This window comes from Pseudophryne corroboree, unplaced genomic scaffold (assembly GCF_028390025.1).
Source record: "Pseudophryne corroboree isolate aPseCor3 unplaced genomic scaffold, aPseCor3.hap2 scaffold_3097, whole genome shotgun sequence".
NCBI lineage: Eukaryota > Metazoa > Chordata > Amphibia > Anura > Myobatrachidae > Pseudophryne > Pseudophryne corroboree.
The window spans coordinates 1160-27787 of NW_026969776.1; the positions used below are offsets into that span (position 1 = coordinate 1160).

The window sequence follows — 26628 nt, forward strand, 5'->3', positions numbered from 1 at the left end:
AACAACAATGTTATCATAATAAATGTCATTTTTTAGCTTCTGTGGTCATTTTTTGCAAGCTAAACACTGCAAGACTGTTTTACAGTCGAAGCAAGGATAAAATATCAATTCTAGTGATGAGACACTTGCTGTAATGACTTCCACCCCATATGGAACTTGGACCCCCTGTCTTAGGAGGGCAGTGACTTATCCATTATGCCAGTGGTGCTTACTGATGTTCTTATTTAAGACTGTTAGGTTTTTAATAGTCAATTATTTATTTTTGAGGAAAAAGTGAAGCTGTTGACTGTGTTCTTTGCATTACCAAGTCCAGCAAGAAATGTGCTGGTACTATCCAGAGCTGTCAGTATGGATTATCATGCTATATGGCAGAAAATCAATTTGATGCAACTGCTTTACCAACAGTATGTTAATCTTTTCCATTGCTGTTTTGTTGGCTGACTGAAGGAAGATATGCAGTGCATTTGAACCAAAGCAGATGTGTGCTGACAACTTAAATGCACAATCATGTTTGTGTTTTTTCTTTCTTTCTTCCATCCTTTGTAATATCATATTAAATATTAAGGTAGCAGTTTATAATCAATGACTAATGACATAAAAAAAGGAAAAAAAAACATTAGACAAAGCTGCTCCAAGTGAGGCTTGAACTCACAACCTCGGCATTGCTCAACAGATACTGTCTTATAAGTACCGCGCGCTGACCAATTGCGCCACTGGAGCACTTTGCAGCATTAATTGGTTATGCTAGATGTGGATTTTATTCAATACAATCAGTACAGTCATAAGAATTGAAAAAGAAAATCATTTTTGGTGATGAATGATGAGCAACAAAGGCACATGCATGCCAGATGGCACTTGAATAAGCTGTCCACTGTGATAGAAAAGGTTTAAAAAACAACAACAACAATGTTATCCTAATTAATGTCATATTTAAGCTTCTGTGGTCATTTTTTACAAGCTAAACACTGCAAGACTGTTTTACAGTTGAAGCAAGGATAAAATATTAACTCTAGTGATGAGACACTTGCTGTAATGACTTCCAACTCAGACGGGACTTAAACCCACAACCACTGGCTTAGGAGAACAGTGCCTTATCCATTATGCCAGTGGTGCTTACTGATGTCCTTATTTAAGACTGTTAGGTTTTTAATAGTCAATTATTTATTTTTGAAAAAAAGTGAAGCTGTTTACTGTGTTCTTTGCATTACCAAGTCCAGCAAGAAATGTGCTGGTACTATCCAGAGCTGTAAGTATGGATTATCATGCTATATTGCAGAAAATCAATTTGATGCAACTGCTTTACCAACAGTATGTTAATCTTTTCCATTGCTGTTTTGTTGGCTGACTGAAGGAAGATATGCCGTGCATTTGAACCAAAGCAGATGTGTGCTGACAACTTAAATGCACAATCATTAGAGATGAGCGGGTTCGGTTCCTCGGAATCCGAACCCGCCCGAACTTCAGCTTTTTTTACACGGATCCGAGCGACTCGGATCTTCCCGCCTTGCTCGGTTAACCCGAGCGCGCCCGAACGTCATCATGACGCTGTCGGATTCTCGCGAGGCACGGATTCTATCGCGAGACTCGGATTCTATATAAGGAGCCGCGCGTCGCCGCCATTTTCACACGTGCATTGAGATTGATAGGGAGAGGACGTGGCTGGCGTCCTCTCCATTTAGATTATAAGAGAGAGAGATTTACTGGAGCTTAGGAGTAGGAGGAGTACTGTAGAAGTGTAGAGAGTGCAGAGAGTTTACTAGTGAGTGACCACCAGACAGTGCAGTTTATTTAATATATCCGTTCTCTGCCTGAAAAAAGCGATACACACAGTGACTCAGTCACATACCATATCTGTGTGCACTGCTCAGGCTCAGCCCAGTGTGCTGCATCATCTATATATATTATATATCTGTCTGACTGCTCAGCTCACACAGCTTATAATTGTGGGGGAGACTGGGGAGCACTGCAGTGCCAGTTATAGGTTATAGCAGGAGCCAGGAGTACATAATATTATATAGTGAGTGACCACCAGACAGTGCAGTTTATTTAATATATCCGTTCTCTGCCTGAAAAAAGTGATACACACAGTGACTCAGTCACATACCATATCTGTGTGCACTGCTCAGGCTCAGCCCAGTGTGCTGCATCATCTATATATATTATATATCTGTCTGACTGCTCAGCTCACACAGCTTATAATTGTGGGGGAGACTGGGGAGCACTGCAGTGCCAGTTATAGGTTATAGCAGGAGCCAGGAGTACATAATATTATATAGTGAGTGACCACCAGACAGTGCAGTTTATTTAATATATCCGTTCTCTGCCTGAAAAAAGCGATACACACAGTGACTCAGTCACATACCATATCTGTGTGCACTGCTCAGGCTCAGCCCAGTGTGCTGCATCATCTATATATATTATATATCTGTCTGACTGCTCAGCTCACACAGCTTATAATTGTGGGGGAGACTGGGGAGCACTGCAGTGCCAGTTATAGGTTATAGCAGGAGCCAGGAGTACATAATATTATATTAAAATTAAACAGTGCACACTTTTGCTGCAGGAGTGCCACTACCAGTGTGACTGACCAGTGACCTGACCACACTGACCACCAGTATAGTTAGTAGTATACTTATATTGTGATTGCCTGAAAAAGTTAAACACTCGTCGTGTGACTTCACTTGTGTGTTGTTGTTTTTTTTATTCTATAAAAATAAAACTCATTCTGCTGACAGACAGTGTCCAGCAGGTCCGTCATTATATAATATATAATATATACCTGTCCGGCTGCAGTAGTGATATATATATATTTTTTATATCATTTATCATCCAGTCGCAGCAGACACAGTACGGTAGTTCACGGCTGTGGCTACCTCTGTGTCTGCACTCGGCAGGCAGTCCGTCCATAATTGTATACCACCTAACCGTGGTTTTTTTTTCTTCTTTATACATACATACTACTACGACATCTCTTTATCAACCAGTCTATATTAGCAGCAGACACAGTACAGTACGGTAGTTCACGGCTGTGGCTACCTCTGTGTCTGCACTCGGCAGGCAGTCCGTCCATAATTGTATACCACCTAACCGTGGTTTTTTTTTCTTTCTTCTTTATACATACATAGTTACATAGACATCTCTTTATCAACCAGTCTATATTAGCAGCAGACACAGTACAGTACGGTAGTTCACGGCTGTGGCTACCTCTGTGTCTGCACTCGGCAGGCAGTCCGTCCATAATTGTATACCACCTAACCGTGGTTTTTTTTTCTTTCTTCTTTATACATACATAGTTACATAGACATCTCTTTATCAACCAGTCTATATTAGCAGCAGACACAGTACAGTACGGTAGTTCACGGCTGTGGCTACCTCTGTGTCTGCACTCGGCAGGCAGTCCGTCCATAATTGTATACCACCTAACCGTGTTTTTTTTTTCTTTCTTCTTTATACATACATACTACTACGACATCTCTTTATCAACCAGTCTATATTATTAGCAGCAGACACAGTACAGTACGGTAGTTCACGGCTGTGGCTACCTCTGTGTCTGCACTCGGCAGGCAGTCCGTCCATAATTGTATACCACCTAACCGTGGTTTTTTTTTCTTTCTTCTTTATACATACATAGTTACATAGACATCTCTTTATCAACCAGTCTATATTAGCAGCAGACACAGTACAGTACGGTAGTTCACGGCTGTGGCTACCTCTGTGTCTGCACTCGGCAGGCAGTCCATAATTGTATACTAGTATCCATCTCCATTGTTTACCTGAGGTGCCTTTTAGTTGTGCCTATTAAAATATGGAGAACAAAAATGTTGAGGTTCCAAAATTAGGGAAAGATCAAGATCCACTTCCACCTCGTGCTGAAGCTGCTGCCACTAGTCATGGCCGAGACGATGAAATGCCAGCAACGTCGTCTGCCAAGGCCGATGCCCAATGTCATAGTACAGAGCATGTCAAATCCAAAACACCAAATATCAGAAAAAAAAGGACTCCAAAACCTAAAATAAAATTGTCGGAGGAGAAGCGTAAACTTGCCAATATGCCATTTACGACACGGAGTGGCAAGGAACGGCTGAGGCCCTGGCCTATGTTCATGGCTAGTGGTTCAGCTTCACATGAGGATGGAAGCACTCAGCCTCTCGCTAGAAAAATGAAAAGACTCAAGCTGGCAAAAGCAGCACAGCAAAGAACTGTGCATTCTTCGAAATCCCAAATCCACAAGGAGAGTCCAATTGTGTCGGTTGCGATGCCTGACCTTCCCAACACTGGACGTGAAGAGCATGCGCCTTCCACCATTTGCACGCCCCCTGCAAGTGCTGGAAGGAGCACCCGCAGTCCAGTTCCTGATAGTCAGATTGAAGATGTCAGTGTTGAAGTACACCAGGATGAGGAGGATATGGGTGTTGCTGGCGCTGGGGAGGAAATTGACCAGGAGGATTCTGATGGTGAGGTGGTTTGTTTAAGTCAGGCACCCAGGGAGACACCTGTTGTCCGTGGGAGGAATATGGCCGTTGACATGCCAGGTGAAAATACCAAAAAAATCAGCTCTTCGGTGTGGAGGTATTTCACCAGAAATGCGGACAACAGGTGTCAAGCCGTGTGTTCCCTTTGTCAAGCTGTAATAAGTAGGGGTAAGGACGTTAACCACCTCGGAACATCCTCCCTTATACGTCACCTGCAGCGCATTCATAATAAGTCAGTGACAAGTTCAAAAACTTTGGGTGACAGCGGAAGCAGTCCACTGACCAGTAAATCCCTTCCTCTTGTAACCAAGCTCACGCAAACCACCCCACCAACTCCCTCAGTGTCAATTTCCTCCTTCCCCAGGAATGCCAATAGTCCTGCAGGCCATGTCACTGGCAATTCTGACGAGTCCTCTCCTGCCTGGGATTCCTCCGATGCATCCTTGCGTGTAACGCCTACTGCTGCTGGCGCTGCTGTTGTTGCTGCTGGGAGTCGATGGTCATCCCAGAGGGGAAGTCGGAAGCCCACTTGTACTACTTCCAGTAAGCAATTGACTGTTCAACAGTCCTTTGCGAGGAAGATGAAATATCACAGCAGTCATCCTGCTGCAAAGCGGATAACTGAGGCCTTGACAACTATGTTGGTGTTAGACGTGCGTCCGGTATCCGCCGTTAGTTCACAGGGAACTAGACAATTTATTGAGGCAGTGTGCCCCCGTTACCAAATACCATCTAGGTTCCACTTCTCTAGGCAGGCGATACCGAGAATGTACACGGACGTCAGAAAAAGACTCACCAGTGTCCTAAAAAATGCAGTTGTACCCAATGTCCACTTAACCACGGACATGTGGACAAGTGGAGCAGGGCAGGGTCAGGACTATATGACTGTGACAGCCCACTGGGTAGATGTATGGACTCCCGCCGCAAGAACAGCAGCGGCGGCACCAGTAGCAGCATCTCGCATCTCTTTCCTAGGCAGGCTACGCTTTGTATCACCGCTTTCCAGAATACGCACACAGCTGAAAACCTCTTACGGCAACTGAGGAAGATCATCGCGGAATGGCTTACCCCAATTGGACTCTCCTGTGGATTTGTGGCATCGGACAACGCCAGCAATATTGTGTGTGCATTAAATATGGGCAAATTCCAGCACGTCCAATGTTTTGCACATACCTTGAATTTGGTGGTGCAGAATTTTTAAAAAAACGACAGGGGCGTGCAAGAGATGCTGTCGGTGGCCAGAAGAATTGCGGGACACTTTCGGCGTACAGGCACCACGTACAGAAGACTGGAGCACCACCAAAAACTACTGAACCTGCCCTGCCATCATCTGAAGCAAGAAGTGGTAACGAGGTGGAATTCAACCCTCTATATGCTTCAGAGGTTGGAGGAGCAGCAAAAGGCCATTCAAGCCTATACAATTGAGCACGATATAGTAGGTGGAATGCACCTGTCTCAAGCGCAGTGGAGAATGATTTCAACGTTGTGCAAGGTTCTGATGCCCTTTGAACTTGCCACACGTGAAGTCAGTTCAGACACTGCCAGCCTGAGTCAGGTCATTCCCCTCATCAGGCTTTTGCAGAAGAAGCTGGAGACATTGAAGGAGGAGCTAACACGGAGCGATTCCGCTAGGCATGTGGGACTTGTGGATGGAGCCCTTAATTCGCTTAACAAGGATTCACGGGTGGTCAATCTGTTGAAATCAGAGCACTACATTTTGGCCACCGTGCTCGATCCTAGATTTAAAGCCTACCTTGGATCTCTCTTTCCGGCAGACACAAGTCTGCAGGGGTTGAAAGACCTGCTGGTGACAAAATTGTCAAGTCAAGCGGAACGCGACCTGTCAACATCTCCTCCTTCACATTCTCCCGCAACTGGGGGTGCGAGGAAAAGGCTCAGAATTCCGAGCCCACCCGCTGGCGGTGATGCAGGGCAGTCTGGAGCGACTGCTGATGCTGACATCTGGTCCGGACTGAAGGACCTGACAACGATTACGGACATGTCGTCTACTGTCACTGCATATGATTCTCTCAACATTGATAGAATGGTGGAGGATTATATGAGTGACCGCATCCAAGTAGGCACGTCACACAGTCCGTACTTATACTGGCAGGAAAAAGAGGCAATTTGGAGGCCCTTGCACAAACTGGCTTTATTCTACCTAAGTTGCCCTCCCACAAGTGTGTACTCCGAAAGAGTGTTTAGTGCCGCCGCTCACCTTGTCAGCAATCGGCGTACGAGGTTACATCCAGAAAATGTGGAGAAGATGATGTTCATTAAAATGAATTATAATCAATTCCTCCGCGGAGACATTGACCAGCAGCAATTGCCTCCACAAAGTACACAGGGAGCTGAGATGGTGGATTCCAGTGGGGACGAATTGATAATCTGTGAGGAGGGGGATGTACACGGTGATATATCGGAGGGTGATGATGAGGTGGACATCTTGCCTCTGTAGAGCCAGTTTGTGCAAGGAGAGATTAATTGCTTCTTTTTTGGGGGGGGTCCAAACCAACCCGTCATATCAGTCACAGTCGTGTGGCAGACCCTGTCACTGAAATGATGGGTTGGTTAAAGTGTGCATGTCCTGTTTTGTTTATACAACATAAGGGTGGGTGGGAGGGCCCAAGGACAATTCCATCATGCACCTCTTTTTTCTTTTCTTTTTCTTTGCATCATGTGCTGATTGGGGAGGGTTTTTTGGAAGAGACATCCTGCGTGACACTGCAGTGCCACTCCTAAATGGGCCCGGTGTTTGTGTCGGCCACTAGGGTCGCTAATCTTACTCACACAGTCAGCTACCTCATTGCGCCTCTTTTTTTCTTTGCGTCATGTGCTGTTTGGGGAGGGTTTTTTGGAAGGGACATCCTGCGTGACACTGCAGTGCCACTCCTAGATGGGCCCGGTGTTTGTGTCGGCCACTAGGGTCGCTAATCTTACTCACACAGCTACCTCATTGCGCCTCTTTTTTTCTTTTCGTCATGTGCTGTTTGGGGAGGGTTTTTTGGAAGGGACATCCTGCGTGACACTGCAGTGCCACTCCTAGATGGGCCCGGTGTTTGTGTCGGCCACTAGGGTCGCTAATCTTACTCACACAGCTACCTCATTGCGCCTCTTTTTTTCTTTGCGTCATGTGCTGTTTGGGGAGGGTTTTTTGGAAGGGCCATCCTGCGTGACACTGCAGTGCCACTCCTAGATGGGCCCGGTGTTTGTGTCGGCCACTAGGGTCGCTAATCTTACTCACACAGCTACCTCATTGCGCCTCTTTTTTTCTTTGCGTCATGTGCTGTTTGGGGAGGGTTTTTTGGAAGGGACATCCTGCGTGACACTGCAGTGCCACTCCTAGATGGGCCCGGTGTTTGTGTCGGCCACTAGGGTCGCTTATCTTACTCACACAGCGACCTCGGTGCAAATTTTAGGACTAAAAATAATATTGTGAGGTGTGAGGTATTCAGAATAGACTGAAAATGAGTGTAAATTATGGTTTTTGAGGTTAATAATACTTTGGGATCAAAATGACCCCCAAATTCTATGATTTAAGCTGTTTTTTAGTGTTTTTTTAAAAAAACACCCGAATCCAAAACACACCCGAATCCGACAAAAAAAATTCGGTGAGGTTTTGCCAAAACGCGTTCGAACCCAAAACACGGCCGCGGAACCGAACCCAAAACCAAAACACAAAACCCGAAAAATTTCAGGCGCTCATCTCTAACAATCATGTTTGTGTTTTTTCTTTCTTTCTTCCATCCTTTGTAATATCATATTAAATATTAAGGTAGCAGTTTATAATCAATGACTAATGACATAAGATGCTCCAGGTGAGGCTTGAACTTACAACCTCGGCATTGCTCAACAGATACTGTCTTATAAGTACCGCATGCTGACCAATTGCGCCACTGGAGCTCTTTGCAGCATTGATTGGTTATGCTAGATGTGGATTTTATTCAATACAATCAGTACAGTCATAAGAATTGAAAAAGAAAATCATTTTTGGTTATGAATGATGAGCAACAAAGGAACATGCATGCCAGATGGCACTTGAATAAGCTGTCCACGGTGATAGAAAAGGTTTAAAAAACAACAACAACAATGTTATCATAATTAATGTCATATTTTAGCTTCTGTGGTCATTTTTTACAAGCTAAATACTGCAAGACTGTTTTACAGTTGAAGCAAGGATAAAATATCAACTCTAGTGATGAGACACTTGCTGTAATGACTTCCAACTCAGATGGGACTTAAACCCACAACCACTGGCTTAGGAGTACAGTGCCTTATCCATTGTGCCAGTGGTGCTCACTGATGTCCTAATTTAAGACTGTTAGGTTTTTAATAGTCAATTATTTATTTTTGATGAAAAAGTGAAGCTGTTTACTGTGTTCTTTGCATTACCAAGTCCAGCAAGAAATGTGCTGGTACTATCCAGAGCTGTCAGTATGGATTATCATGCTATATTGCAGAAAATCAATTTGATGCAACTGCTTTACCAACAGTATGTTAATCTTTTCCATTGCTGTTTTGTTGGCTGACTGAAGGAAGATATGCAATGCATTTGAACCAAAGCAGATGTGTGCTGACAACTTAAATGCACAATCATGTTTGTGTTTTTTCTTTCTTTCATTCTTTCTTTCTTTCTTTCTTTCTTTCTTTCTTTCTTTCTTTCTTTCTTCCATCCTTTGTAATATCATATTAAATATTAAGGTAGCAGTTTATAATCAATGACTAATGACATAAAAAAAAGGAAAAAAAAACATTATACAAAGCTGCTCCAGGTGAGGCTTGAACTCACAACCTCGGCATTGCTCAACAGATACTGTTTTATAAGTACCGCGCGCTGACCAATTGCGCCACTGGAGCACTTTGCAGCATTAATTGGTTATTCTAGATGTGTATTTTATTCAATACAATCAGTACAGTCATAAGAATTGAAAAAGAAAATAATTTTTGGTGATGAATGATGAGCAACAAAGGAACATGCATGCCAGATGGCACTTGAATAAGCTGTCCACTGTGATAGAAAAGGTTTAAAAAACAACAACAACAACAATGTTATCATAATTAATGTCATATTTTAGCTTCCGTGGTCATTTTTTACAAGTTAAACACTGCAAGACTGTTTTACAGTTGAAGCAAGGATAAAATATAAACTCTAGTGATGAGACACTTGCTGTAATGACTTCCAACTCATACGGGACTTAAACCCACAACCACTGGCTTAGGAGAACAGTGCCTTATCCATTATGCCAGTGGTGCTTACTGATGTCCTTATTTAAGACTGATAGGTTTTTAATAGTCAATTATTTATTTTTGGGAAAAAATTGAAGCTGTTTACTGTGTTCTTTGCATTACCAAGTCCAGCAAGAAATGTGCTGGTACTATCCAGAGCTGTCAGTATAGATTATCATGCTATATTGCAGAAAATCAATTTGATGCAACTGCTTTACCAACAGTATGTTAATCTTTTCCATTGCTGTTTTGTTAGCTGACTGAAGGAAGATATGCAGTGCATTTGAACCAAAGCAGATGTGTGCTGACAACTTAAATGCACAATCATGTTTGTGTTTTTTCTTTCTTTCTTCCATCCTTTGTAATATCATATTAAATATTAAGGTAGCAGTTTATAATCAATGACTAATGACATAAGAAAAGGAAAAAAAACAGTATACAAAGATGCTCCAGGTGAGGCTTGACCTCACAACCTTGGCATTGCTTAACAGATACTGTCTTATAAGTTTCACGTGCTGACCAATTGCGCCACTGGAGCACTTTGCAGCATTAATTGGTTATGCTAGATGTGGATTTTATTCAATACAATCAGTACATTCGTAAGAATTGAAAAAGAAAATCATTTTTGGTGATGAATGATGAGCAACAAAGGAACATGCATGCCAGATGGCACTTGAATAAGCTGTCCACGGTGATAGAAAAGGTTTAAAAAACAACAACAACAATGTTATCATAATAAATGTCATATTTTAGCTTCTGTGGTCATTTTTTACAAGCTAAACACTGCAAGACTGTTTTACAGTTGAAGCAAGGATAAAATATCAACTCTAGTGATGAGACACTTGCTGTAATGACTTCCAACTCAGACGGGACTTAAACCCACAACCACTGGCTTAGGAGAACAGTGCCTTATCCGTTATGCCAGTGGTGCTTACTGATGTACTTATTTAAGACTGATAGGTTTTTAATAGTCAATTATTTATTTTTGAAAAAAAGTGAAGCTGTTTACTGTGTTCTTTGCATTACCAAGTCCAGCAAGAAATGTGCTGGTACTATCCAGAGCTGTCAGTATGGATTATCATGCTATATTGCAGAAAATCAATTTGATGCAACTGCTTTACCAACAGTATGTTAATCTTTTCCATTGCTGTTTTGTTGGCTGACTGAAGGAAGATATGCAATGCATTTGAACCAAAGCAGATGTGTGCTGACAACTTAAATGCACAATCATGTTTGTGTTTTTTCTTTCTTTCTTTCTTTCTTTCTTTCTTTCTTTCTTCCATCCTTTGTAATATCATATTAAATATTAAGGTAGCAGTTTATAATCAATGACTAATAACATAAAAAAAGGAAAAAAAACATTATACAAAGCTGCTCCAGGTGAGGCTTGAACTCACAACCTCGGCATTGCTCAACAGATACTGTATTATAAGTACCGCGCGCTGACCAATTGCGCCACTGGAGCACTTTCTAGCATTAATTGGTTATGCTAGATGTGGATTTTATTCAATACAATCAGTACAGTCATAAGAATTGAAAAAGAAAATCATTTTTGGTGATGAATGATGAGCAACAAAGGAACATGCATGCCAGATGGCACTTGAATAAGCTGTCCACTGTGATAGAAAAGGTTTAAAAAACAACAACAACAATGTTATCATAATTAATGTCATATTTTAGCTTGTGTGGTCATTTTTTACAAGCTAAACACTGCAGGACTGTTTTACAGTTGAAGCAAGGATAAAATATAAACTCTAGTGATGAGACACTTGCTGTAATGACTTCCAACTCAGACGGGACTTAAACCCACAACCACTGGCTTAGGAGAACAGTGCCTTATTCATTATGCCAGTGGTGCTTACTGATGTCCTTATTTAAGACTGATAGGGTTTTAATAGTCAATTATTTATTTTTGAAAAAAAATTGAAGCTGTTTACTGTGTTCTTTGCATTACCAAGTCCAGCAAGAAATGTGCTGGTACTATCCAGAGCTGTCAGTATGGATTATCATGCTATATTGCAGAAAATCAATTTGATGCAACTGCTTTACCAACAGTATGTTATTCTTTTCCATTGCTGTTTTGTTGGCTGACTGAAGGAAGATATGCAGTGCATTTGAATCAAGGCAGATGTGTGCTGACAACTTAAATGCACAATCATGTTTGTGTGTTTTCTTTCTTTCTTCCATCCTTTGTAATATCATATTAAATATTAAGGCTACAAGTTTATAATCAATGACTAATGACATAAGAAAAGGAAAAAAAACAGTATACAAAGATGCTCCAGGTGAGGCTTGAACTCACAACCTTGGCATTGCTCAACAGATACTGTCTTATAAGTACCGCGTGCTGACCAACTGCGCCACTGGAGCACTTTGCAACATTGATTGGTTATGCTAGATGTGGATTTTATTCAATGCAATCAGTACAGTCATAAGAATTGAAAAAGAAAATCATTTTTGGTGATGAATGATGAGCATCAAAGGAACATGCATGCCAGATGGTACTTAAATAAGATGTCCACGGTGATAGAAAATGTTTAAAAAAAACAACAACAATGTTATCATAATAAATGTCATATTTTAGCTTCTGTGGTCATTTTTTGCAAGCTAAACACTGCAAGACTGTTTTACAGTCGAAGCAAGGATAAAATATCAATTCTAGTGATGAGACACTTGCTGTAATGACTTCCACCCCATATGGAACTTGGACCCCCTGTCTTAGGAGGGCAGTGACTTAACCATTATGCCAGTGGTGCTTACTGATGTTCTTATTTAAGACTGTTAGGTTTTTAATAGTCAATTATTTATTTTTGAGGAAAAAGTGAAGCTGTTGACTGTGTTCTTTGCATTACCAAGTCCAGCAAGAAATGTGCTGGTACTATCCAGAGCTGTCAGTATGGATTATCATGCTATATTGCAGAAAATCAATTTGATGCAACTGCTTTACCAACAGTATGTTAATCTTTTCCATTGCTGTTTTGTTGGCTGACTGAAGGAAGATATGCAGTGCATTTGAACCAAAGCAGATGTGTGCTGACAACTTAAATGCACAATCATGTTTGTGTTTTTTCTTTCTTTCTTCCATCCTTTGTAATATCATATTAAATATTAAGGTAGCAGTTTATAATCAATGACTAATGACTTAAGAAAAGGAAAAAAAAACAGTATACAAATATGCTTCAGGTGAGGCTTGAACTCACAACCTCGGCATTGCTCAACAGATACTGTATTATAAATACCGCGCGCTGACCAATTGCGCCACTGGAGCACTTTGCAGCATTAATTGGTTATGCTAGATGTGGATTTTATTCAATACAATCAGTACAGTCATAAGAATTGAAAAAGAAAATCATTTTTGGTGATGAATGATGAGCAACAAAGGAACATGCATGCCAAATGGCACTTGAATAAGCTGTCCACAGTGATAGAAAAGGTTTAAAAAACAACAACAAAAACAACAATGTTATCATAATTAATGTCATATTTTAGCTTCTGTGGTCATTTTTTACAAGCTAAACACTGCAAGACTGTTTTACAGTTGAAGCAAGGATAAAATATCAACTCTAGTGATGAGACACTTGCTGTAATGACTTCCAACTCAGACGGGACCTAAACCCACAACCACTGGCTTAGGAGTACAGTGCCTTATCCATTATGCCAGTGGTGCTTACTGATGTCCTTATTTAAGACTGATAGGTTTTTAATAGTCAATTATTTATTTTTGAAAAAAGTGAAGCTGTTTACTGTGTTCTTTGCATTACCAAGTCCAGCAAGAAATGTGCTGGTACTATCCAGAGCTGTCAGTATGGATTATCATGCTATATTGCAGAAAATCAATTTGATGCAACTGCTTTACCAACAGTATGTTAATCTTTTCCATTGCTGTTTTGTTAGCTGACTGAAGGAAGATATGCAGTGCATTTGAACCAAAGCAGATGTGTGCTGACAACTTAAATGCACAATCATGTTTGTGTTTTTTCTTTCTTTCTTCCATCCTTTGTAATATCATATTAAATATTAAGGTAGCACTTTATATTCAATGACTAATGACATAAGAAAAGGAAAAAAAATAGTATACAAAGATGCTCCAGGTGAGGCTTGACCTCACAACCTTGGCATTGCTCAACAGATACTGTCTTATAAGTTTCGCGCGCTGACCAATTGCGCCACTGGAGCACTTTGCAGCATTAATTGGTTATGCTAGATGTGGATTTTATTCAATACAATCAGTACAGTCATAAGAATTGAAAAAGAAAATCATTTTTGGTGATGAATGATGAGCAACAAAGGAACATGCATGCCAGATGGCACTTGAATAAGCTGTCCACTGTGATAGAAAAGGTTTAAAAAACAACAACAACAATGTTATCATAATTAATGTCATATTTTAGCTTCTGTGGTCATTTTTTACAAGCTAAACACTGCAGGACTGTTTTACAGTTGAAGCAAGGATAAAATATAAACTCTAGTGATGAGACACTTGCTGTAATGACTTCCAACTCAGACGGGACTTAAACCCACAACCACTGGCTTAGGAGAACAGTGCCTTATTCATTATGCCAGTGGTGCTTACTGATGTCCTTATTTAAGACTGATAGGGTTTTAATAGTCAATTATTTATTTTTGAAACAAAATTGAAGCTGTTTACTGTGTTCTTTGCATTACCAAGTCCAGCAAGAAATGTGCTGGTACTATCCAGAGCTGTCAGTATGGATTATCATGCTATATTGCAGAAAATCAATTTGATGCAGCTGCTTTACCAACAGTATGTTATTCTTTTCCATTGCTGTTTTGTTGGCTGACTGAAGGAAGATATGCAGTGCATTTGAATCAAGTCAGATGTGTGCTGACAACTTAAATGCACAATCATGTTTGTGTGTTTTCTTTCTTTCTTCCATCCTTTGTAATATCATATTAAATATTAAGGCTACAAGTTTATAATCAATGACTAATGACATAAGAAAAGGAAAAAAAAACAGTTTACAAAGATGCTCCAGGTGAGGCTTGAACTCACAACCTTGGCATTGCTCAACAGATACTGTCTTATAAGTACCGCGTGCTGACCAACTGCGCCACTGGAGCACTTTGCAACATTGATTGGTTATGCTAGATGTGGATTTTATTCAATGCAATCAGTACAGTCATAAGAATTGAAAAAGAAAATAATTTTTGGTGATGAACGATGAGCAACAAAGGAACATGCATGCCAGATGGTACTTAAATAAGATGTCCACGGTGATAGAAAATGTTTAAAAAAAACAACAACAATGTTATCATAATAAATGTCATATTTTAGCTTCTGTGGTCATTTTTTGCAAGCTAAACACTGCAAGACTGTTTTACAGTCGAAGCAAGGATAAAATATCAATTCTAGTGATGAGACACTTGCTGTAATGACTTCCACCCCATATGGAACTTGGACCCCCTGTCTTAGGAGGGCAGTGACTTATCCATTATGCCAGTGGTGCTTACTGATGTTCTTATTTAAGACTGTTAGGTTTTTAATAGTCAATTATTTATTTTTGAGGAAAAAGTGAAGCTGTTGACTGTGTTCTTTGCATTACCAAGTCCAGCAAGAAATGTGCTGGTACTATCCAGAGCTGTCAGTATGGATTATCATGCTATATTGCAGAAAATCAATTTGATGCAACTGCTTTACCAACAGTATGTTAATCTTTTCCATTGCTGTTTTGTTGGCTGACTGAAGGAAGATATGCAGTGCATTTGAACCAAAGCAGATGTGTGCTGACAACTTAAATGCACAATCATGTTTGTGTTTTTTCTTTCTTTCTTCCATCCTTTGTAATATCATATTAAATATTAAGGTAGCAGTTTATAATCAATGACTAATGACTTAAGAAAAGGAAAAAAAAACAGTATACAAAGATGCTCCAGGTGAGGCTTGAACTCACAACCTCGGCATTGCTCAACAGATACTGTCTTATAAATACCGCGCGCTGACCAATTGCGCCACTGGAGCACTTTGCAGCATTAATTGGTTATGCTAGATGTGGATTTTATTCAATACAATCAGTACAGTCATAAGAATTGAAAAAGAAAATCATTTTTGGTGATGAATGATGAGCAACAAAGGAACATGCATGCCAGATGGCACTTGAATAAGCTGTCCACAGTGATAGAAAAGGTTTAAAAAACAACAACAAAAACAACAATGTTATCATAATTAATGTCATATTTTAGCTTCTGTGGTCATTTTTTACAAGCTAAACACTGCAAGACTGTTTTACAGTTGAAGCAAGGATAAAATATCAACTCTAGTGATGAGACACTTGCTGTAATGACTTCCAACTCAGACGGGACTTAAACCCACAACCACTGGCTTAGGAGTACAGTGCCTTATCCATTATGCCAGTGGTGCTTACTGATGTCCTTATTTAAGACTGATAGGTTTTTAATAGTCAATTATTTATTTTTGAAAAAAGTGAAGCTGTTTACTGTGTTCTTTGCATTACCAAGTCCAGCAAGAAATGTGCTGGTACTATCCAGAGCTGTCAGTATGGATTATCATGCTATATTGCAGAAAATCAATTTGATGCAACTGCTTTACCAACAGTATGTTAATCTTTTCCATTGCTGTTTTGTTGGCTGACTGAAGGAAGATATGCAGTGCATTTGAACCAAAGCAGATGTGTGCTGACAACTTAAATGCACAATCATGTTTGTGTTTTTTCTTTCTTTCTTCCATCCTTTGTAATATCATATTAAATATTAAGGTAGCAGTTTATATTCAATGACTAATGACATAAGAAAAGGAAAAAAAATAGTATACAAAGATGCTCCAGGTGAGGCTTGACCTCACAACCTTGGCATTGCTCAACAGATACTGTCTTATAAGTTTCGCGTGCTGACCAATTGCGCCACTGGAGCACTTTGCAGCATTAATTGGTTATGCTAGATGTGGATTTTATTCAATACAATCAGTACAGTCATAAGAATTGAAAAAGAAAATCATTTTTGGTGATGAATGATGAGCAACAAAGGAACATGCATGCCAGATGGCACTTGAATAAGCTGTCCACTGTGATAGAAAAGGTTTAAAAAACAAAAACAACAATGTTATCATAATTAATGTCATATTTTAGCTTCTGTGGTCATTTTTTACAAGCTAAACACTGCAAGACTGTTTTACAGTTGAAGCAAGGATAAAATATCAACTCTAGTGATGAGACACTTGCTGTAATGACTTCCAACTCAGACGGGACTTAAACCCACAACCACTGGCTTAGGAGAACAGTGCCTTATCCATTATGCACATGGTGCTTACTGATGTCCTTATTTAAGACTGATAGGGTTTTAATAGTCAATTATTTATTTTTGAAAAAAAATTGAAGCTGTTTACTGTGTTCTTTGCATTACCAAGTCCAGCAAGAAATGTGCTGGTACTATCCAGAGCTGTCAGTATGGATTATCATGCTATATTGCAGAAAATCAATTTGATGCAACTGCTTTACCAACAGTATGTTATTCTTTTCCATTGCTGTTTTGTTAGCTGACTGAAGGAAGATATGCAATGCATTTGAATCAAAGCAGATGTGTGCTGACAACTTAAATGCACAATCATGTTTGTGTGTTTTCTTTCTTTCTTCCATCCTTTGTAATATCATATTAAATATTAAGGCTACAAGTTTATAATCAATGCCTAATGACATAAGAAAAGGAAAAAAAAACAGTATACAAAGATGCTCCAGGTGAGGCTTGAACTCACAACCTTGGCATTACTCAACAGATACTGTCATTATAAGTACCACGTGATGACCAACTGCGCCACTGGAGCGCTTTGCAACATTGATTTGTTATGCTAGATGTGGATTTTATTCAATGCAATCAGTACAGTCATAAGAATTTAAAAAGAAAATCATTTTTGGTGATGAATGATGAGCAACAAAGGAACATGCATGCCAGATGGTACTTAAATAAGATGTCCACGGTGATAGAAAATGTTTAAAAAAACAACAACAATGTTATCATAATAAATGTCATATTTTAGCTTCTGTGGTCATTTTTTGCAAGCTAAACACTGCAAGACTGTTTTACAGTCGAAGCAAGGATAAAATATCAATTCTAGTGATGAGACACTTGCTGTAATGACTTCCACCCCATATGGGACTTGGAACCCCTGGCTTAGGAGGGCAGTGACTTATCCATTATGCCAGTGGTGCTTACTGATGTTCTTATTTAAGACTGTTAGGTTTTTAATAGTCAATTATTTATTTTTGAGGAAAAAGTGAAGCTGTTGACTGTGTTCTTTGCATTACCAAGTCCAGCAAGAAATGTGCTGGTACTATCCAGAGCTGTCAGTATGGATTATCATGCTATATTGCAGAAAATCAATTTGATGCAACTGCTTTACCAACAGTATGTTAATCTTTTCCATTGCTGTTTTGTTGGCTGACTGAAGGAAGATATGCAGTGCATTTGAACCAAAGCAGATGTGTGCTGACAACTTAAATGCACAATCATGTTTGTGTTTTTTCTTTCTTTCTTCCATCCTTTGTAATATCATATTAAATATTAAGGTAGCAGTTTATAATCAATGACTAATGACTTAAGAAAAGGAAAAAAAAACAGTATACAAAGATGCTTCAGGTGAGGCTTGAACTCACAACCTCGGCATTGCTCAACAGATACTGTATTATAAATACCGCGCGCTGACCAATTGCGCCACTGGAGCACTTTGCAGCATTAATTGGTTATGCTAGATGTGGATTTTATTCAATACAATCAGTACAGTCATAAGAATTGAAAAAGAAAATCATTTTTGGTGATGAATGATGAGCAACAAAGGAACATGCATGCCAAATGGCACTTGAATAAGCTGTCCACAGTGATAGAAAAGGTTTAAAAAACAACAACAAAAACAACAATGTTATCATAATTAATGTCATATTTTAGCTTCTGTGGTCATTTTTTACAAGCTAAACACTGCAAGACTGTTTTACAGTTGAAGCAAGGATAAAATATCAACTCTAGTGATGAGACACTTGCTGTAATGACTTCCAACTCAGACGGGACTTAAACCCACAACCACTGGCTTAGGAGTACAGTGCCTTATCCATTATGCCAGTGGTGCTTACTGATGTCCTTATTTAAGACTGATAGGTTTTTAATAGTCAATTATTTATTTTTGAAAAAAGTGAAGCTGTTTACTGTGTTCTTTGCATTACCAAGTCCAGCAAGAAATGTGCTGGTACTATCCAGAGCTGTCAGTATGGATTATCATGCTATATTGCAGAAAATCAATTTGATGCAACTGCTTTACCAACAGTATGTTAATCTTTTCCATTGCTGTTTTGTTAGCTGACTGAAGGAAGATATGCAGTGCATTTGAACCAAAGCAGATGTGTGCTGACAACTTAAATGCACAATCATGTTTGTGTTTTTTCTTTCTTTCTTCCATCCTTTGTAATATCATATTAAATATTAAGGTAGCACTTTATATTCAATGACTAATGACATAAGAAAAGGAAAAAAAATAGTATACAAAGATGCTCCAGGTGAGGCTTGACCTCACAACCTTGGCATTGCTCAACAGATACTGTCTTATAAGTTTCGCGCGCTGACCAATTGCGCCACTGGAGCACTTTGCAGCATTAATTGGTTATGCTAGATGTGGATTTTATTCAATACAATCAGTACAGTCATAAGAATTGAAAAAGAAAATCATTTTTGGTGATGAATGATGAGCAACAAAGGAACATGCATGCCAGATGGCACTTGAATAAGCTGTCCACTGTGATAGAAAAGGTTTAAAAAACAACAACAACAATGTTATCATAATTAATGTCATATTTTAGCTTCTGTGGTCATTTTTTACAAGCTAAACACTGCAGGACTGTTTTACAGTTGAAGCAAGGATAAAATATAAACTCTAGTGATGAGACACTTGCTGTAATGACTTCCAACTCAGACGGGACTTAAACCCACAACCACTGGCTTAGGAGAACAGTGCCTTATTCATTATGCCAGTGGTGCTTACTGATGTCCTTATTTAAGACTGATAGGGTTTTAATAGTCAATTATTTATTTTTGAAACAAAATTGAAGCTGTTTACTGTGTTCTTTGCATTACCAAGTCCAGCAAGAAATGTGCTGGTACTATCCAGAGCTGTCAGTATGGATTATCATGCTATATTGCAGAAAATCAATTTGATGCAGCTGCTTTACCAACAGTATGTTATTCTTTTCCATTGCTGTTTTGTTGGCTGACTGAAGGAAGATATGCAGTGCATTTGAATCAAGTCAGATGTGTGCTGACAACTTAAATGCACAATCATGTTTGTGTGTTTTCTTTCTTTCTTCCATCCTTTGTAATATCATATTAAATATTAAGGCTACAAGTTTATAATCAATGACTAATGACATAAGAAAAGGAAAAAAAAACAGTTTACAAAGATGCTCCAGGTGAGGCTTGAACTCACAACCTTGGCATTGCTCAACAGATACTGTCTTATAAGTACCGCGTGCTGACCAACTGCGCCACTGGAGCACTTTGCAACATTGATTGGTTATGCTAGATGTGGATTTTATTCAATGCAATCAGTACAGTCATAAGAATTGAAAAAGAAAATAATTTTTGGTGATGAACGATGAGCAACAAAGGAACATGCATGCCAGATGGTACTTAAATAAGATGTCCACGGTGATAGAAAATGTTTAAAAAAAACAACAACAATGTTATCATAATAAATGTCATATTTTAGCTTCTGTGGTCATTTTTTGCAAGCTAAACACTGCAAGACTGTTTTACAGTCGAAGCAAGGATAAAATATCAATTCTATTGATGAGACACTTGCTGTAATGACTTCCACCCCATATGGAACTTGGACCCCCTGTCTTAGGAGGGCAGTGACTTATCCATTATGCCAGTGGTGCTTACTGATGTTCTTATTTAAGACTGTTAGGTTTTTAATAGTCAATTATTTATTTTTGAGGAAAAAGTGAAGCTGTTGACTGTGTTCTTTGCATTACCAAGTCCAGCAAGAAATGTGCTGGTACTATCCAGAGCTGTCAGTATGGATTATCATGCTATATTGCAGAAAATCAATTTGATGCAACTGCTTTACCAACAGTATGTTAATCTTTTCCATTGCTGTTTTGTTGGCTGACTGAAGGAAGATATGCAGTGCATTTGAACCAAAGCAGATGTGTGCTGACAACTTAAATGCACAATCATGTTTGTGTTTTTTCTTTCTTTCTTCCATCCTTTGTAATATCATATTAAATATTAAGGTAGCAGTTTATAATCAATGACTAATGACTTAAGAAAAGGAAAAAAAAACAGTATACAAAGATGCTCCAGGTGAGGCTTGAACTCACAACCTCGGCATTGCTCAACAGATACTGTCTTATAAATACCGCGCGCTGACCAATTGCGCCACTGGAGCACTTTGCAGCATTAATTGGTTATGCTAGATGTGGATTTTATTCAATACAATCAGTACAGTCATAAGAATTGAAAAAGAAAATCATTTTTGGTGATGAATGATGAGCAACAAAGGAACATGCATGCCAGATGGCACTTGAATAAGCTGTCCACAGTGATAGAAAAGGTTTAAAAAACAACAACAAAAACAACAATGTTATCATAATTAATGTCATATTTTAGCTTCTGTGGTCATTTTTTACAAGCTAAACACTGCAAGACTGTTTTACAGTTGAAGCAAGGATAAAATATCAACTCTAGTGATGAGACACTTGCTGTAATGACTTCCAACTCAGACGGGACTTAAACCCACAACCACTGGCTTAGGAGTACAGTGCCTTATCCATTATGCCAGTGGTGCTTACTGATGTCCTTATTTAAGACTGATAGGTTTTTAATAGTCAATTATTTATTTTTGAAAAAAGTGAAGCTGTTTACTGTGTTCTTTGCATTACCAAGTCCAGCAAGAAATGTGCTGGTACTATCCAGAGCTGTCAGTATGGATTATCATGCTATATTGCAGAAAATCAATTTGATGCAACTGCTTTACCAACAGTATGTTAATCTTTTCCATTGCTGTTTTGTTGGCTGACTGAAGGAAGATATGCAGTGCATTTGAACCAAAGCAGATGTGTGCTGACAACTTAAATGCACAATCATGTTTGTGTTTTTTCTTTCTTTCTTCCATCCTTTGTAATATCATATTAAATATTAAGGTAGCAGTTTATATTCAATGACTAGTGACATAAGAAAAGGAAAAAAAATAGTATACAAAGATGCTCCAGGTGAGGCTTGACCTCACAACCTTGGCATTGCTCAACAGATACTGTCTTATAAGTTTCGCGCGCTGACCAATTGCGCCACTGGAGCACTTTGCAGCATTAATTGGTTATGCTAGATGTGGATTTTATTCAATACAATCAGTACAGTCATAAGAATTGAAAAAGAAAATCATTTTTGGTGATGAATGATGAGCAACAAAGGAACATGCATGCCAGATGGCACTTGAATAAGCTGTCCACTGTGATAGAAAAGGTTTAAAAAACAAAAACAACAATGTTATCATAATTAATGTCATATTTTAGCTTCTGTGGTCATTTTTTACAAGCTAAACACTGCAAGACTGTTTTACAGTTGAAGCAAGGATAAAATATCAACTCTAGTGATGAGACACTTGCTGTAATGACTTCCAACTCAGACGGGACTTAAACCCACAACCACTGGCTTAGGAGAACAGTGCCTTATCCATTATGCACATGGTGCTTACTGATGTCCTTATTTAAGACTGATAGGGTTTTAATAGTCAATTATTTATTTTTGAAAAAAAATTGAAGCTGTTTACTGTGTTCTTTGCATTACCAAGTCCAGCAAGAAATGTGCTGGTACTATCCAGAGCTGTCAGTATGGATTATCATGCTATATTGCAGAAAATCAATTTGATGCAACTGCTTTACCAACAGTATGTTATTCTTTTCCATTGCTGTTTTGTTAGCTGACTGAAGGAAGATATGCAATGCATTTGAATCAAAGCAGATGTGTGCTGACAACTTAAATGCACAATCATGTTTGTGTGTTTTCTTTCTTTCTTCCATCCTTTGTAATATCATATTAAATATTAAGGCTACAAGTTTATAATCAATGCCTAATGACATAAGAAAAGGAAAAAAAACAGTATACAAAGATGCTCCAGGTGAGGCTTGAACTCACAACCTTGGCATTACTCAACAGATACTGTCTTATAAGTACCACGTGATGACCAACTGCGCCACTGGAGCGCTTTGCAACATTGATTTGTTATGCTAGATGTGGATTTTATTCAATGCAATCAGTACAGTCATAAGAATTTAAAAAGAAAATCATTTTTGGTGATGAATGATGAGCAACAAAGGAACATGCATGCCAGATGGTACTTAAATAAGATGTCCACGGTGATAGAAAATGTTTAAAAAAACAACAACAATGTTATCATAATAAATGTCATATTTTAGCTTCTGTGGTCATTTTTTGCAAGCTAAACACTGCAAGACTGTTTTACAGTCGAAGCAAGGATAAAATATCAATTCTAGTGATGAGACACTTGCTGTAATGACTTCCACCCCATATGGGACTTGGAACCCCTGGCTTAGGAGGGCAGTGACTTATCCATTATGCCAGTGGTGCTTACTGATGTTCTTATTTAAGACTGTTAGGTTTTTAATAGTCAATTATTTATTTTTGAGGAAAAAGTGAAGCTGTTGACTGTGTTCTTTGCATTACCAAGTCCAGCAAGAAATGTGCTGGTACTATCCAGAGCTGTCAGTATGGATTATCATGCTATATTGCAGAAAATCAATTTGATGCAACTGCTTTACCAACAGTATGTTAATCTTTTCCATTGCTGTTTTGTTGGCTGACTGAAGGAAGATATGCAGTGCATTTGAACCAAAGCAGATGTGTGCTGACAACTTAAATGCACAATCATGTTTGTGTTTTTTCTTTCTTTCTTCCATCCTTTGTAATATCATATTAAATATTAAGGTAGCAGTTTATAATCAATGACTAATGACATAAAAAAAGGAAAAAAACTATTATACAAAGCTGCTCCAAGTGAGGCTTGAACTCACAACCTCAGCATTGCTCAACAGATACTGTCTTATAAGTACCGCGCGCTGACCAATTGTGCCACTGGAGCACTTTGCAGCATTAATTGGTTATGCTAGATGTGGATTTTATTCAATACAATCAGTACAGTCATAAGAATTGAAAAAGAAAATCATTTTTGGTGATGAATGATGAGCAACAAAGGAACATGCATGCCAGATGGCACTTGAATAAGCTGTCCACTGTGATAGAAAAGGTTTAAAAAACAACAACAACAACAATGTTATCCTAATTAATGTCATATTTTAGCTTCTGTGGTCATTTTTTACAAGCTAAACACTGCAAGACTGTTTTACAGTTGATGCAAGGATAAAATATCAACTCTAGTGATGAGACACTTGCTGTAATGACTTCCAACTCAGACGGGACTTAAACCCACAACCACTGGCTTAGGAGAACAGTGCCTTATCCATTATGCCAGTGGTGCTTACTGATGTCCTTATTTAAGACTGTTAGGTTTTTAATAGTCAATTATTTATTTTTGAAAAAAAGTGAAGCTGTTTACTGTGTTCTTTGCATTACCAAGTCCAGCAAGAAATGTGCTGGTACTATCCAGAGCTGTAAGTATGGATTATCATGCTATATTGCAGAAAATCAATTTGATGCAACTGCTTTACCAACAGTATGTTAATCTTTTCCATTGCTGTTTTGTTGGCTGACTGAAGGAAGATATGCCGTGCATTTGAACCAAAGCAGATGTGTGCTGACAACTTAAATGCACAATCGTGTTTGTGTTTTTTCTTTCATTCTTTCTTTCTTTCTTTCTTTCTTTCTTTCTTTCTTTCTTTCTTTCTTTCTTTCTTTCTTCCATCCTTTGTAATATCATATTAAATATTAAGGTAGCAGTTTATAATCAATGACTAATGACATAAAAAAAAGGAAAAAAAAAACATTATACAAAGCTGCTCCAGGTGAGGCTTGAACTCACAACCTCGGCATTGCTCAACAGATACTGTTTTATAAGTACCGCGCGCTGACCAATTGTGCCACTGGAGCACTTTGCAGCATTAATTGGTTATGCTAGATGTGGATTTTATTCAATACAATCAGTACAGTCATAAGAATTGAAAAAGAAAATAATTTTTGGTGATGAATGATGAGCAACAAAGGAACATGCATGCCAGATGGCACTTGAATAAGCTGTCCACAGTGATAGAAAAGGTTTAAAAAACAACAACAACAACAATGTTATCATAATTAATGTCATATTTTAGCTTCCGTGGTCATTTTTTACAAGTTAAACACTGCAAGACTGTTTTACAGTTGAAGCAAGGATAAAATATAAACTCTAGTGATGAGACACTTGCTGTAATGACTTCCAACTCATACGGGACTTAAACCCACAACCACTGGCTTAGGAGAACAGTGCCTTATCCATTATGCCAGTGGTGCTTACTGATGTCCTTATTTAAGACTGATAGGTTTTTAATAGTCATTTATTTTTGAGGAAAAAAGTGAAGCTGTTTACTGTGTTCTTTGCATTACCAAGTCCAGCATGAAATGTGCTGGTACTATCCAGAGCTGTCAGTATGGATTATCATGCTATATTGCAGAAAATCAATTTGATGCAACTGCTTTACCAACAGTATGTTAATCTTTTCCATTGCTGTTTTATTGGCTGACTGAAGGAAGATATGCAGTGCATTTGAACCAAAGCAGATGTGTGCTGACAACTTAAATGCACAATCATGTTTGTGTTTTTTCTTTCTTTCTTCCATCCTTTGTAATATCATATTAAATATTAAGGTAGCAGTTTATAATCAATGACTTATGACATAAGAAAAGGAAAAAAAACAGTATACAAAGATGCTCCAGGTGAGGCTTGAACTCACAACCTCGGCATTGCTCAACAGATACTGCCTTATAAGTACCGCGCGCTGACCAATTGCGCCACTGGAGCTCTCTGCAGCATTAATTGGTTATGCTAGATGTGGATTTTATTCAATACAATCAGTACAGTCATAAGAATTGAAAAAGAAAATCATTTTTGGTGATGAATGATGAGCAACAAAGGAACATGCATACCAGATGGCACTTGAATAAGCTGTCCACTGTGATAGAAAAGGTTTAAAAAACAACAACAACAATGTTATCATAATTAATGTCATATTTTAGCTTCTGTGGTCATTTTTTACTAGCTAAACACTGCAAGACTGTTTTGCAGTTGAAGCAAGGATAAAATATAAACTCTAGTGATGAGACACTTGCTGTAATGACTTCCAACTCAGACGGGACTTAAACCCACAACCACTGGCTTAGGAGAACAGTGCCTTATCCATTATGCCAGTGGTGCTTACTGATGTCCTTATTTAAGACTGATAGGGTTTTAATAGTCAATTATTTATTTTTGAAAAAAAATTGAAGCTGTTTACTGTGTTCTTTGCATTACCAAGTCCAGCAAGAAATGCGCTGGTACTATCCAGAGCTGTCAGTATGGATTATCATGCTATATTGCAGAAAATCAATTTGATGCAACTGCTTTACCAACAGTATGTTATTCTTTTCCATTGCTGTTTTGTTGGCTGACTGAAGGAAGATATGCAGTGCATTTGAACCAAAGCAGATGTGTGCTGACAACTTAAATGCACAATCATGTTTGTGTGTTTTCTTTCTTTCTTCCATCCTTTGTAATATCATATTAAATATTAAGGCTACAAGTTTATAATCAATGACTAATGACATAAGAAAAGGAAAAAAATCAGTATACAAAGATGCTCCAGGTGAGGCTTGAACTCACAACCTCGGCATTGCTCAACAGATACTGTCTTATAAGTACCGCACGCTTACCAATTGCGCCACTGGAGCGCTTCGCAACATTGACTGGTTATGCTAGATGTGGATTTTATTC

General features: G+C 38.6%; 10 non-coding genes across 10 annotated transcripts; all 10 read right to left on the bottom strand.

The window, feature by feature from the left end:
• Positions 1-627: 627 nt before the first annotated feature.
• Positions 628-720, bottom strand: TRNAI-UAU (transfer RNA isoleucine (anticodon UAU)). The gene is given in 2 exon segments: positions 628-663; positions 683-720. It is a non-coding gene; the product is annotated as a tRNA-Ile (tRNA).
• An 8516-nt stretch (positions 721-9236) lies between these two features.
• On the bottom strand, positions 9237-9329 carry TRNAI-UAU (transfer RNA isoleucine (anticodon UAU)). The gene is given in 2 exon segments: positions 9237-9272; positions 9292-9329. It is a non-coding gene; the product is annotated as a tRNA-Ile (tRNA).
• Positions 9330-11070: 1741 nt separating this feature from the next.
• Positions 11071-11163, bottom strand: TRNAI-UAU (transfer RNA isoleucine (anticodon UAU)). The gene is given in 2 exon segments: positions 11071-11106; positions 11126-11163. It is a non-coding gene; the product is annotated as a tRNA-Ile (tRNA).
• Positions 11164-12873: 1710 nt separating this feature from the next.
• TRNAI-UAU (transfer RNA isoleucine (anticodon UAU)) lies at positions 12874-12966 on the bottom strand. The gene is given in 2 exon segments: positions 12874-12909; positions 12929-12966. It is a non-coding gene; the product is annotated as a tRNA-Ile (tRNA).
• Positions 12967-15585: 2619 nt separating this feature from the next.
• Positions 15586-15678, bottom strand: TRNAI-UAU (transfer RNA isoleucine (anticodon UAU)). The gene is given in 2 exon segments: positions 15586-15621; positions 15641-15678. It is a non-coding gene; the product is annotated as a tRNA-Ile (tRNA).
• Positions 15679-18297: 2619 nt separating this feature from the next.
• On the bottom strand, positions 18298-18390 carry TRNAI-UAU (transfer RNA isoleucine (anticodon UAU)). The gene is given in 2 exon segments: positions 18298-18333; positions 18353-18390. It is a non-coding gene; the product is annotated as a tRNA-Ile (tRNA).
• A 2619-nt stretch (positions 18391-21009) lies between these two features.
• Positions 21010-21102, bottom strand: TRNAI-UAU (transfer RNA isoleucine (anticodon UAU)). The gene is given in 2 exon segments: positions 21010-21045; positions 21065-21102. It is a non-coding gene; the product is annotated as a tRNA-Ile (tRNA).
• A 3581-nt stretch (positions 21103-24683) lies between these two features.
• On the bottom strand, positions 24684-24776 carry TRNAI-UAU (transfer RNA isoleucine (anticodon UAU)). The gene is given in 2 exon segments: positions 24684-24719; positions 24739-24776. It is a non-coding gene; the product is annotated as a tRNA-Ile (tRNA).
• Positions 24777-25587: 811 nt separating this feature from the next.
• On the bottom strand, positions 25588-25680 carry TRNAI-UAU (transfer RNA isoleucine (anticodon UAU)). Its single transcript is given in 2 exon segments — positions 25588-25623; positions 25643-25680. It is a non-coding gene; the product is annotated as a tRNA-Ile (tRNA).
• An 812-nt stretch (positions 25681-26492) lies between these two features.
• TRNAI-UAU (transfer RNA isoleucine (anticodon UAU)) lies at positions 26493-26585 on the bottom strand. The gene is given in 2 exon segments: positions 26493-26528; positions 26548-26585. It is a non-coding gene; the product is annotated as a tRNA-Ile (tRNA).
• Positions 26586-26628: the final 43 nt, after the last annotated feature.